General features: G+C 42.4%; 1 protein-coding gene across 10 annotated transcripts in view; it reads left to right on the top strand.

Annotated features, from left to right (window-relative positions):
* The window catches only part of PLCG2 (phospholipase C gamma 2), a 68878-nt gene that overhangs the window by 1898 nt on the left and 52890 nt on the right, over window positions 1-14090 (top strand). The window contains exons 1-6 of one of the 10 annotated variants that reach the window (XM_064386428.1): window positions 859-990; window positions 2441-2594; window positions 4651-4744; window positions 8828-8994; window positions 9189-9334; window positions 10515-10615. The gene's annotated coding sequence lies outside the window, so the exon portion shown is untranslated. Of the gene's footprint in view, window positions 1-858; window positions 991-2440; window positions 2595-4353; window positions 4540-4635; window positions 4745-8827; window positions 8995-9188; window positions 9335-10514; window positions 10616-11460; window positions 11592-14090 lie in introns of those variants that run through there. The other 9 variants (XM_064386429.1, XM_064386424.1, XM_064386422.1 and 6 more) reach the window with 9 other exon arrangements.

Here is a 14090-nt window from a genome sequence, read left to right as displayed (position 1 = left end):
GTTATATTCTCAGTGGCAGCACCTATAAGTCATCGGTTCTGTTATGTCATCTGTAAGTACAGGATAGGGCCAGAATTGTTTTAAAATTCAGTTTATCCTGCTAATTCTAAACCTCAGTGCTGTAATATTGACTTTCTTTTTATTACATAATCCTTTGCCTTTGGGAAAGGAGTACAGAAGGTGTTAAAGTTGCCATCAACAACTAACGCTATAAAATATATTTCTTTTTTGCCAACAGGATTGTATCATATGGTAGCTGAAAAAATAGAGATATTAATAAATATGGCTGGCATATTGGACTCAGAATTACAAATTGTTTTTTCAGGGCTACACTCATGCAGATTTAGTTTTTAAGTATAGCAAGATAACTTCTGATAGCACAGATTCCATCTGGAGTAAAACAATAGCAATGTTAGTTGTAATAATGCTGCATTAGTGGTGGAGCCTTGCTGATAAATAATGTACCACAAATACTGCATCACAAACACTGCCTCCTGTATTCCTGCTCCAAAATCTCAAGTGAAGTATCTCCTGCCCATTTTGCAGCTGGGGAAGGTGAGGCACAGAGTGATTTGCCTGAGGTCCCCAAGGAGCAGCTGCAGGGCTGGGGAGAGCAGAGTGTGGCAGTGATCCCAGCAGGAAGCGTGTCCTGCCATGCAAACCCCGGGCTGTGCAGGGCAGCTGCTGCCATGCAGGGGCTCTGGTGAGGGATTGGGAAGCTCCCATTGCAATGAGGTGTTCTGACCCCTTGGAACAGGCTCAGTGTTTTGGAGCGCTGCTGCCCTCTCGGGATGTGCGGTGCTTTCTGCAGAAAGTTGTTCCTGTCCCCTCTGTGACATCAACCTCCACCATATTTGCAGTCCAAACAATCTGAGGGTAAACAAGGAAGGAAAACAAGCAGCCAACTGCTTTCCATTGAGTTCATGGGTTTCTCCTGGATGCTTTGCAAGAGTTTTGTTTATCCCAGCTCCGGCTTCTGCCCGCAGCGATGTGAGCAAGCAAAGGAGCCACGAGCTCTCTGGTGTCAGTGCAGGTGGCCCAGCTGTGGTCACACAACAGCAGCAGCTCAGGTGGTGGGGTTTGAGATGTGACCTGGTGCTGCAAAACCACAGCACAGCCTCGGAGATGTCCTTTGGTTTATTATTCTGCTCTTTGTTCTCAAGGGCCTGCAACAAGCCCCGCAGAATAAAGAGGATCTGTTTGTAGTGTTTGGGATTTTAGGGTGTTTTTTGAACAAATCAGCTGCTAAAAATGTGTCTGTCATTTTTTAAAAAGGCATTTCCTGTAAAATCAGCTGGCATTGTCACTCTGACTGGGCTCTCTTCTCGTCCGCAGTAACCCAGCACTTTGGTACAAGAAGTATGGCCATTTCCTCCTTGATTTTTTCTCAACTAAAACATATCCAGAAAGACTGCTGGTTTCCTTCAATCAGAGGGAAGTTTAATTAAAAAACCCCATATTTATTATGATGGTAGGACCAGCCTATCCCTCAAACATTCATCTTTCTTTTTATCAGTAAATATGAAAAGGAGATAGTGTTGAGCCAACGTGGTGCAGGGACTCCACACACACTGAGGAGAAACTGCAGCTTTTTTTTTCTCTTCAGCTCATCCAAATTTTTCTGCAGAGCCTGATTTTTGACAGAGTGATTAAAAATATTTTTGATCAAGCCTGGGAAGGCAGTAAATTTGTTCTCAGCACCCACATAAATAATGCCATGATGTCTGAAGGTCTAAAAAATATCTATAAAACATATGTCAGCAAGAAATAGCATTTCCAAGGCAGCTCTGCTCTCAACTTTTCTGCTGGAATGTTTAAAGGGAAATTATTAGTGTGGATTTTTAAAATAATCATGGAGGTTTTAAAAAAAGTCCTGTTTGGTTATTCTTTTTGTGTTTGCAAAATGCTTTTTTTTAAAAGTGAATCATTGACAAATTTCTTACTCTATTTTTTTCCTCTTTTTTTTTTTTTGGTCACATCAACTGAGATATATCTTAATGCATTTTAAGTTGTTCATAGGTGTCTTGGCACAACAGATTTTTCCTTTTCTCTTTGTCAGCACAAGAATCAGTTCTTTGCTGGCTGGTTGGATTTTTCATTAACGAATTTCAAAACACACAGTGCTTTGCTTAATTACAGTCTCTATTTTCAGCTTCCTCATCAGAAGGTAGAGGTAACTGTGTAACATGCAGATTGAATTCCAGGTATTTCAGCCAATTGTGCTGCTCAAGGACTACTCTTATGAGCTTCTGAGCGGTTCTGTTGCATTAATTTTCCATGCCCATTTACAGCAGTAAAGATTATCAGCTTGTTTACAGCTTATAAGTCGAAAGGCCAAATTAAAAGCAGTTGTGTAACTTAAAGAGATATATCTCCAGCTGATCCCTATTTTCCATTACCTGCAATATTCACAGCGTTAGTTTTGGATTCGTGTTTTCAGATTTTTCTTATCTCCATGGGCCGAGCTGGGGCAGAGATGGCAAGAGGCAAATGAGGACAGCAGAAGCAGGCACTGCCTTTTTCCACAGCAAGTGCTGGATGAAGATGTGTGTGAAACTTCAGCTTGAAACCAATTATGCCTCAGATCTTCTCTGGTGGGAATAGAGTTAATAATAATCTCTCATTGTCTTCCTGTCCTCCTTCTGCTATTATCTGTGCTGCAATCCAAAGGAGCACTGGTTGTAGCTATTTAGTATTTCTGTAATAACTGCAGCCACAGATGCAAAATATTCCACTTAAAGTGACATTCTTCAGAATGAAACATGATGTTGATAGCTCAGCTAGCTGTAGGTGAACTCAAAGTTTGCATTTTTTAGCAAAACAAGTTTTGTTGTATGCTTTTGCTCTCTGAGAGAACCACAAAACAAAAATACCTGTCTTTTAAATTCTCAGCCCCACACTTCCTGACTGACCCAATATGAACCACTGCTGCTCTGCACACATTATTTCCTCTCTTTGAAAAAGAAAAAAAAAATAGCCACAGTCTGGCAACACCTTGCACTTCCATTGACCTTATCTCTCATCTTTTGGGGGTAGCAAGCTGCTCTTCGCAAGACGGGAGCTAAAAGCAGAGCGGGGCAGAGGCGGACAGACATCACCTCCTCCAGCCCTGTCCTTTCTCATTCTGCTGACTGAACTCCTCCCTGACATCAAACCACCTCACCGGTGTCCATTGTAGTAGGAAGGTGGAAATATTTTGTTATACTCGTTCTGTAGTATCAAGGAATTTTTTTGATGCCTTTTTTGTCTGGCAATTTTCTTAGCAAAACCTCCCTTCTGCAGCACTGCTGCTATTGTACTGCCTGCTGTTGTCATGCTACAAAAATCATCAAAAAGCAACTTTAGCTCTTGTTTTTGCTGTGGAACTGAGGCTTTCCTGCCACAGCAGCGGCCAAGGTCTTCTCAGCTTGCTGAAGATGTCTGTCAGCAGTCAGCAGCTCTGTGTGTTCCCTCCATCTGTGCTGCCAGACCAGGGGACAGCTGCTGACTGGCACTTACTGGGAGCAGGATTTTCTTTCTTTTCGTTAGAGGTCCCATAAAGAGCCTCTTCTCCAGTTATATTTCTGCATGGCTTTTTATTTTTAGTTTTCCGTATTTTCTTTTTCGTCAAAGAGTGTCATGTTTTGTTTTGTTTTCATAAAATGTCTCAAAAAATGAACTGCTTTGCCATATTCAAACTCTGTTTTGATATAAATATTTGTATTACATTTCAATCTGTTAAAATCATATTTATTTCTAAGTAGATTTATCTACAGATCTAATTATAAATTCTGATTATTATTTCCATATAAATAAATTGAAAACCGGTATTATTCAGCTTCACAATATTCACTATTTTTAAAATTAAAAAAAATAAAATGAGTGCTAATTATCAGTTGTTAACAAAATGAACCTTCTCCTCATCTATTTCCCTCAAGGGTAACAAACCAGGAGTTCTTTTCCAGTCTAACTTTTAAATCCTAGGTTCCATGCTTAAACCATTTTCTCCTAACAGCACGTGGGTAAACACAAGCCGAACGTTTGCATATATATTATAAATACACATCTCAAAACAGACGTGACTTTTTCAATTCTCAGGGTTTTGATGTTTTTTCTTCCTAAGGATTAAAGATATTTGACATTTTCCTAAAAGCTCAATGAGCAGAGTCCCTGAGGTTCTTAGTGTTTGTAAAAAAAGTAATTTATAAACCCCTTGGATGCAGAAAAACCTCAAAACAGAAAGAAAGGGCATCCCAAAAGTTTAGAAACCAGAAGGCAAATAATTTGAAATTTGCCTAAGACAACCAGAAACTTAGAATTGCTGATCTCAGGTGGGGGCATTGTTAGCACATTGCCAGGCTATTAACGCACGATGCAAGTGAGTGTGAAAAGGGCTCAGCCCATTCGGGTGCTACAAGAGGAGAGAGACCTGCTGGCTGGAAGGGACCTGTTTCAGAATTAGTGTTCCACTTTTTTCTTAGAACATTTTTGCTTTTATTTTTTCCCCCTGCTAGCAGCAGCCATAACAAAACCTGTCCTTGCAAAGAAGTGTCATCAAAGGTGGCAACTTTTTTCTTTTAAATTTTAAATTAGCTAAAAGACCCAAGCTGTCGAAAACTTGATTAGAGATTTTGTATGCTTAAGGGGTCTTAACAGTGTGCTTTTACCCAGGTGGAGTCAGAGTACAAAGAGGAAGAAACCTCCGTTTGACACTGCCTCACTAATCTCAGCAGTGTATCACTCATTATTCTGCACAGGATTAAAGGTAAGCTCTGTATTGCTGCCTTTGAGGCTCAGCAGGGCACTTATCCTTGTAAAAATGGGTTAAATAATTCCCCACGTGTGGCAGAAAGGTTCTGGAGAGAACACAGTTGGGTTTAAATTACCTGGCAGAGCCTTCAGTGTTCCAGCCTTTGTCTTTTCTCCTGTAAAATATTCTGTAGCTTAGTTCCATGATGAAAGGACTTTCTTAATCATAAAGGAAATTTAAAAACCTTTTTTTTTATTTAAAGAGAAGGTGGTATTTGAAAATTACTAGTCCAGTCTAAGAAGAAAAGAGGAAACAATTTTTTTTATGTGTGTGTGTTACATTTTTACAATCATTACAAGCACACACAAGTCCTGGGTGCTCAGCTGAAGTTAGCCAAGATATTTTTAATTAGATATTTTTAATTGGAGATCAGGTCAAATAAGCACTTTTAAATTAACTTTGCTAGGTTCTTTATTCTAGACGTTGTCTCCTGTTAAATGAAGAGCATATTAGAAATTTTCCATGGAAAGAAAGTTGGTTGCTCTTTGTTTTTGTTTTTTTTTTTCTCTGTAGAATTAAAATATTGTGTCTATTTTTAAAGCATCTCATAAAGTGTCTGAATTCAGATTTTCAGTGAAATGTTAGTGACTGAGAGGTGTTGCAGCTAGTGTTTACCAACATATTGTGTAGTTTCTGAATTTTGCACAAATATAATCTGTTTGGAGATGTGAAAATATTATTTTTATAACATAATAAGTGAAACAATAGGATTCTACCTATATTCATTTTTATGCACACACATACACAGGTATTTGAGATCAGCAGCCATATGGGTTGTTGATATTTGCCTGCATTTCTGAAAAATGGTCTTCTGTCTTCTAAACTGAGGCTCTTCTGAAGGTAAATTTGCTCCCCAGGATACTCAGAAGTCTCTTAGTAAAAATCATGATTGTAGATCACCCCATGCCAGCTCCCACCTCGACCTGCTGGCACACGGGATCTCTAACACTGCATGTTGAAAAGATGCTTATCACAAAAAGTGGAACAGAAGGTTTTGACCCTTCAACATGACTCACTCAGTTATGACTACAGTGCAGAAAGATAACAGCAGTTGCAGGAGTGATTTGCATTCTACACAAATATGCTGATCCTGGAGATATAACCAGATGGATGCTTTTCCAAGGCACAGGCATCTGGAAGGCATATCCCTGTAGAGCATCTCATTCTATCTCTATTCAGAAATTATCACTCAAGGATATCGTTAATTTTTCAATCATATTTTGATTTTAGTGACATTTTGACACGTATTTTTACATGACTACATGCTTATCTGCATTAGGACCAGCGTGCTCTTGCCATCCCCAGAGAATTCTTGTGCTTTGATTAACAAGAGGGCTTTTCTAAACTTTTCTGATGTAGCATGTGTCAGATTAAAGCTGATCTATGCATGAGTGAGCAAAGATGCAAGGAACTTCTCCTCCCTTCCTGTGTGCCCTGAGAGAAGGCCTTGCACAATAATAAATCCCTGCAATCAGCCATGTAGAAAGTAAAGAAAGACCTGACCTATCTCTGTTTTATGATCCCAGAAAAGCTTCCACCAGCAGTAGTGAGATCAGTGATAAGAAGAGTTCAGCAGAATGGGAGGAAAAAGGAAAATGACCATGGAGAGAAGCCTTGGTGTGTGTTCTTGTCACACTGAGTCCCCCCCGGGGCTCCCTGGGACGAGCTCAGGGCAGTGGCTGAAGGCTGAGTTGTGCCCAGCCTGCCTGAAGATCCCTTTCCTGAGCCTCTCCCGGCTTCCAGGGATAATGAGTGGGAGCAGGAGGCTGAAGAGGATGGTAACAGAGCCCTTTCTCTCCTCAACTCACCCGTGGTGCTACTCTGTAGTGGGAAAGAAATAAAAGGCTGAAAGTTACCTGGGGGAGAACTGGACTGTTTCTTGCTGAGTTGCAACTTGCTTAATTCGAAACTATTGTCAAATGCTGGTTTTTTTCCCAGTTCTTTCCACTCAAAAGCACATTATTTTTGTTATATATTTTAATGTAATTGGCTTTAAAAGCATGGGAGAAAATTTTCTCTGGTTCCCTGCAGAGTCTTCTGCAGTTTTCCTTTTCTGCTGAGGCCTTGTAACATCAGTATCAGCTCATTGTTGATAGCAGTGGTAATGAGCTGCTGGTATTTTATCACTGTGGATGTAGTGACTGTAATATTTATGTAATTTATGTAATATTTCATCTGAAGGTGGGATTACAGGCCCTTTAAACATACTGGTGTTTTCTGTGGTCAAAACTGGCCCAAGATGCTGAGTAAATAACTTGTTAGTATGTGTCTAAAAACATGCACTTTGACACTTATTTCAAATATTTTCACATATATTTTTTAAAAGTTTTTTATTGAGCATCCCAAACCACACAGGAGAGTTTTCACTTGACTGAAACTTTTGAAAGTGTAATTCTGATAAATGAAAAGGTTTTTTCTGGCACAGCTAGCTTTGCTATGAGGAAATGCCATTCCAAAGTCAGGACATTAGGATAAAACCTGGAAGCAATGTTCTGCCCAAGGCATGTAACTGCTGTGAGATCTTTGGCAAACCTGCTCACCCTCTGGGCCTGATGCCTTTGAAAATGTGATATAATGATTTCCATTTTTTAAAAAATTGTTTTGACATCTACAAATGCAAATTGTTACAGAAATTGTAAGGGACAGCAGTGTATTTGGTGTATGATGCCAGTGGGCAGTAACTCCTCAGAAGATTTTTTAAATGCAGATCTTGCAAATAACAAGGGACAGGGTGACTGAACTGAGGAGTAGCTCAACTTTTGAGGACTCAGACAAACATTTCAGCAGGCAGCAGGCCAGCCACTTACAAGTACAACCGCCCTTCCTTCATGTCAGCTTTTCTGCTAGTGATCTTAGTAGTTTACTTTAAGTCAATATTTACTTTAAATATTATGATTAAGTGACAATAATTTATTGAGATTAAAATGCAACTCTGATAAGAATGGAGCCAAGTACACACTAGAACACTTTCTACAAGAGATTCTCTTCAATGATCCTGAGCTCTGTTGTGCTGAGATGTGCTGGGGGTGTTGGACCTGTCACACTCTGTGATGGTGCTGAAGGTGGATCTCCTGTAAAATTCACTACTTGAATTGTGCTGCTACAGCTGGACATTGCTCTCAAAGGTCAGCTTCATGCTACAAAGGCCCTTTGAGCCACTAAAGATGATCAAGGCATCCCAGAGTAGCTGAAGCTATTGCCATGAGGAGCTGGGGTGGCTCAGGACTGCTCTGCCAGTGGCAACAGCCACTGGGAGGGACATCCTTCCCCTCTTCCCTCCAGACTGCAGCAGTTGTTGCTGCCTCACTCTAAGTGTGCAAGTTCTCCTGACAGGCTTAAAATCAGCTTGAGTCCTGCAGATGAAAAGTTCATAAAGGCAAACCTTGAAAGTTTTCTTTATGAAACATCTGGTTATAGTTTTGCAGCTCTAACCAGAAAAACTAGCTGAGCTAATACATCCTGCTAAGGAGTGCAGAGACTATGGTGGTTAGTAAATCCTTTGGCTACAAAATGTCTGTGACTGTCTCTAAAATATTTGTTTCTCCTGCCTAATCACTCTTTAACATTTCTTACAATTGATGGGGTAAAGATTTTCAACTTCTGTCTTCTGCACAAAAACTATTTTTTCTTTGTATCTCCTGTGAGGAAGTGGCACCAGTTTTGTGACCATTATTTATTATATCCACGAGGTCACCTAGCCAGTCCTGTGCTTCTCTTTCGTGCCATACTTTATTCTTCAGGCGAAGCTATCAACACTTCATTATCAAATATAAGACAGGGTTGAACTTTCAATGCTGTAATTAAGAGAGTGTCAGCATGAACACTATAAATTCCCTTTCTGAGGGATTTATGACCAAAATGTAAAACTATACTCTAGCTGAAAAACTTGCTTTTCAGATATTATACTATAAATTGTGATATTTTAACAATTCAAGGGGTCTTTAAAAATTTTAAGAAGGAAGTTAAACTGAAAAGAAAAAAGAATAAAGGAAGGAAGATTTTATTCTAGTGGTTAACTTTTTTTTTTTAAACATACAGGTTTTGCTGGGGCAGATTCTTCAACTCAGACCTAATTTTCCCACACCTGTCCTCAGCATACATTTCCCTCAGAGAAAAAAAGCTCTACAGTTTTTTTTCCCCTACAAAAAGGACTGGAGATGTCACCTAGTAGTTATCTGTGACTATGAAATCCATAATCCTTACAGGTAATTATGTGGTCTGCCTGGAAGTTCTCACTTTTGAGGTTTGGTTGTTGGATGGCAGAGCTGCTGATTCTGACAATAACTCAAATCTGTTGGGATTGTGAGGAAGTCTGAGTACTCTTATTTCAGGTCTAGTGAATGTGCTGAGTAACAGCTGCTGTTTCTAAGAGTTACTCTTTTATTGGTTTGGTTTTAAGGATTGCTTACTCCATCTGAGATTTTGTTACATCCAGCAATTTTCAGGATTCACTGTTATGATCCCCACTGCAGCTATGACTCTCTTCAAGATACATATTTTCTCTGGTTATATAATGACTCTTCAGCTTTAAGAGCATTTTATCAGGTAAGTCTAAGGTCATGCAAGAAATGTTGGGAATGGGCAGGTTTTATTTGTCCTTCTACACCACCAATGAGGCACAACCACAAGTATGCCCAGAACAAAGTTTTTCTTTGCAGCAGTGTTTTAACTACTGCAGCACAGCTCTAAATGCCACCAAGATGAGCAACTCTGTGCCTGTGTGGCTCCTGGGTTGCTCAAGGGTGGTTCCTGTGCTAAGTTGTGCCATGTGGCTGGTGAGGAGACTGTTGGTACCTGGCCAAGTGAAGCAGAACCAGGAGGGGCAGCTGGGGCTGGTGTTTGCTGGAACTTGGGTTCACTGTCAACGGGCCCAGATGACTCCTGGATCTGACAGCTGACATTAAGTGAATACTGCCATCTCCTGCTTGTAAAACGCCCAGGATCACCTGCACCTTTCAGCTCTGTGGGGTGTGAATGGATGTTTGGATATTAGCATCTGCAGCTGGGGAAATTGGCTGCTTGGCTCTTGCTTTTTGCCACTGTTCACATCATTTCAAAGGCAGCTTCAACATGAAATATTGAAGACTTGAAAGATGAGCTAGAAATATTGTGTGGCAGAGAGACACCATGGTGTGACTAATAAATATTCTGCTATTCTTATTAATTTACTACCATGGGTCCTGTTAAATGTTATGTGAATTTGTAATGGAGTCACACTTTTTATAAAGATAAAAACTTTTCCCAGGTTAGACTCCTGGAAAAATGTGAAAAGTGTTCACAGAATAGCAAACAGCGATAAGATTGCAATGATCATCTTTTGTTTTGCATTTAAAATGAACCACACCCTTTCCCAGGTATTGGCTTTCAGGCTTTTCTTCCTTTTGTGGTGGTATATTTTGAATGTGTCCTTCAGTTCTTTTCTGATAGGTCATCATGCTTATTTGAAAGCCTTTGGTACTTTTGAGCATGATAAAGGCTTGTTAGTTTGCTTTTGGGAAGAGTTTCCCAAATTGCTCCTACAGAAGACACAATTGATGTTTTCTTCTCCTTCTGTGTAGCTAGGGAGTATTTTTGGCGGCATTTGGTGCAGAACCCCATTGCAAGTATCATTTTGTTTCAGTAGTTTCTGCATGTATAGGGTGAAAGTATCAATTCATGTTTGATTACTGTTCAATTATATATAATGCTGACGGAAATTATGGAAAACTATTTTTCCTCCCAACAGAGTAGATTAGTCTGTTAAAGGACCTGTGCTTTTCACTCCCTTGTGCCAGTCGCCAGTTTTGGAAGGAAGGGAGATGAAGAATTATCTCCATGAAACTTAAGGTCTGTGTTTGGGAATCCGCATTTAGAATACAGGACCTGCCATTGTAACATGGCACAGCCCTTGCAGAAATGGCCAAGATCTTTGAAAATGCTGTGGCATCCCTAGCTTTGGTTTCTGGGCGTTTATTTTGGTGTCTGCTGGACTGGCATGACTTGTTCCCTGTGATGACCTCGTCATCCCGCCTATGGGTGTAGGAATTTTCCCAGATTTATCAAATTGGTTTGGGGCAAGACCGACACATCAAGTAGAACGGCTGTACCAGGGCTTGACCTGCAAGCAGGATGTCGTCCTACCGCTGTTCTGAATCCCAATCTGGGAAATATATCCTAGCATCGCTACTCCTAAACTGACGCGCGATACAAATGCAGCGGATCACTTGGAGTCAGTTTCAGCTTGACAAGGCAACTCCAGCGACAGTGAAACTGTACAGCCTTTTCCTAAGGCTCCATCACCCTCCTCAGACGAGCAGAACATCAGCTCCGAGCGGCGGGACAGCCCTCCCTGGCAGAGGGGACAGTGCGCCTCAGGGGCTGCGGGCATGGGGCCCTGCGGGGACACGGGCAGAGGGACGGGGCGAGAAATCCCCAGCAGTCCCGGCCCCGCTTCGGCGCTGAGGAGGACGCAGGAGGGCAGGGCCGGTGCCCCAGGGCAGCCCGGGGGCTGAGGGCAGGGCCGGTGCCCGGGGCTGAGGGCAGCCCGGGGGCTGAGGGCAGCCTGGTGCCCGGGGCTGAGGGCAGGGCCGGTGTCCGGGGACTGAGGGCATCGCCGGTGCCCCAGGACAGCCCGGGGGCCGAGGGCAGCCCGGGGCACGGGGTCAGGTGGCGCCGCCCCTTCCCGGTGACGGCAGAAGCGGAGCCCCGAGAGGCGCCGCGGGACCAGCGGGACGGCAGCGCCGGCACTGCCCGCACCGCCCCGCCGCCTCACGGAGCCCCCGCCGCCGCGCAGGTGAGGGCGGCCCGGCGGCAGCAGCAGCAGGTGCCGGGGGCTGGGGCGGGGCGGCGAGTCCGGCTGGAGGGAGGGAGGCTCCGGGGAGGGCAGGCGGGGGATGCGCGGGGTCGGTGCGGCGGAGGGTGAGGGCCGGTGGTGCCGCGGGGCGGCGGGCGCTTGGGCTGGAGGGGACAAGGCAGGCTGGGGCTCCCTGAGGTGGCCCCGCGCCCTGTGTCTGGCCGGGCCCCGCCGCAGCCCAGGCTGACGGAGAAGAAGGAAGGAAGGAAACCTTGGCAGTGTGGCGGTGCTGAGAGCAGCCCAGCCGTGCGCGGCCCTGCCCGGGCTGAGGGCCCGGCTCGGCGGGCAGTGGGCACGGCGGTTCGGCGGGGCCGCTCCCCTGCTCGCCCCGCCAGGCCGCAGGGCTCTGCGGGCAGCGGCCGCATCGGTAGTGATTAATTATTACAGACATTAATTATTAATGATTAATCACATCGATAGTGATTAATTATTACTGCTGTGGTTCTGCGCTGGTGTCACTGGTGCGTATCCATCTGGCGATGATGTCCTAAATCCAAAGGCAGAGCTCCGGGCAGAGGACGCAACAAACTTTTTGCAATGCCCACAGCACATGGGAAAGTTTAGAAATTGACTAGAGACAAACTTTGGACTGCACTTCTTGGTTAACTTTCTGTGTCTGGAAAGCACCTGCTGTGTCATGTGGGTGAAATTGTAACAGACTATGGATACATCAGTGGTTATCTGAGCTATTCTTTGCTAGCTGCTATGTTTATAGATTGCCTTTTCTAGTTTTTCCTCTCTGTGTAATCACGAATAGAGTTAGGAGCTATACACTAATCTTCTGCTAAGAGGGTTTGTTTGTTAAAGTCTGAAGTAAAACTAAGTGGACAGGATAGATTTTTTTTTTTTCTTTCTATGTCCATGTTCAGGCTTTTCAATTAAAACCTATCAGAACAGGTCTTACACAAACAGTAACAAGTGATCCAAGTTTTGCATATGGTACAGGACAACTTCAAAATTTAGCTCCTGTTATTCCTACAGTCAAAGGGAAAGAGTCATGTCTGTGCCTAAGCTGGAGCTTGTGGCAAGTTTTGATGATTATTAACTCACTTGCTGAGTCCTGTAAGTGGTGTTGGATCTTTCCAGCTGAGGCTTAAGTAACTTTTCAGCAGAAGAGCAGTGATGCTTCTGTTACACACAGCAACTTGTAGCTCACACTCTGCTGGTTTGGAGGCATGCAGGTAATGGGCTGATGAAGGTCATCACAGAACTCTGCTGCATGAATGGGTAGAAAGATTGTTAATTTAAGTTGTGCAGTGATGGGTGTCAGGAAGGCTGAGGGGCACCTGTGGGTGAGTGTAAGACAATTCCTGGTGTTTGAAGGTCTTACCCAAGGACTTGGTTAGTTCTTTTAGTATTAGGCAGCTTTTTTGTGATGTTACTCCTAAAGTGGAGCAGGTAGCCAGAACAGTCTAGGAGTGGTCAGTTAGGCTGATCAAATACTGCAAATATTCTTTCCACCTTAAGTCAAAACCTTGGCTTGTGACTTAGGAGTTCAGTTATATTAAATTTACTGTTCTCTCTGGTTTCGGGAGAAAGAGCTCCTTTAAAAGGGGAAGTACAGTATATTATATTCAACAGAAACTGCTTCAGAAGCCACTTCTGAGAGGCAGTTCCTTTGTACTAAGGGAGTTATCTCTCAAAAAACCTACTGCATTGCCCTTTCTTAAATAGCTGTATTTAGAAACTTCTTTTCTTGTTTTTCTAAGTCATATTTCATTTAACAGCCATACCTTGTACTGTAAGAGGCAGAGCTGATGTATATTTTTTTATAATCTCTTGAAAACCCATGCTCATTTAAAAGTTCAGGTTTTTGTTATTCAGAGTAGTGCTGCACAAATGCTTAATCCTTATCCCAGAGCACAGCTTATTTGTTTTATTATGATTCTTAATGAAAGGAGCAAAGTGAGAAGACAAGGTTTCTATTTTTTTATTAGAAAACAGACTCTGTTCAAACATTTTAATTAAATTGTTTATATTTCCCTCCTTTCATTTCTTATTTTAACAAATCATTGTAGCAAGATGACAATGGCTGTCTTTTTAGGTTCAGGCCTGTCATAATTTATATTATTATTTTCAGGTAGTCTAAAAGGATCAGTTACATTATGGCTAGAAGAAAATAATAAATCCACTGTTGATTACAGTACTTCAAAGTTGTTCACTCCCTCCCAGCTGTAGGATTGGGATACTTAAATTTTTTCAGTCGTATAAGGAAAGAATACTCCATTTTTTTATTACTGTAACAAGGCAATATAAAGCACTAAATGATGTGTATGTTTTGCAAACCATGCTCTACATCCTGCTGTAGAGCACTTCAAGCTCACTGTTGGCAGTGCAGAGGCAAGAAGGGACTCTTGTGGCTTCTTTGTTAACTTGCAAAAACAAAAAGTGTTTATTGAAGTGGTAGAATTCAAAAAGGGATTGGAAAGATTGCACCGGGCAGCTTCAAAGTCGGGGAGATTGCTCCTG

The sequence above is a fragment of the Passer domesticus genome, chromosome 12 (genome assembly GCF_036417665.1).
Source record: "Passer domesticus isolate bPasDom1 chromosome 12, bPasDom1.hap1, whole genome shotgun sequence".
Lineage (NCBI taxonomy): Eukaryota > Metazoa > Chordata > Aves > Passeriformes > Passeridae > Passer > Passer domesticus.
The sequence above is the reverse complement of the archived record's forward strand: the minus strand, read 5'-3'. Positions and strand labels throughout refer to the sequence as shown.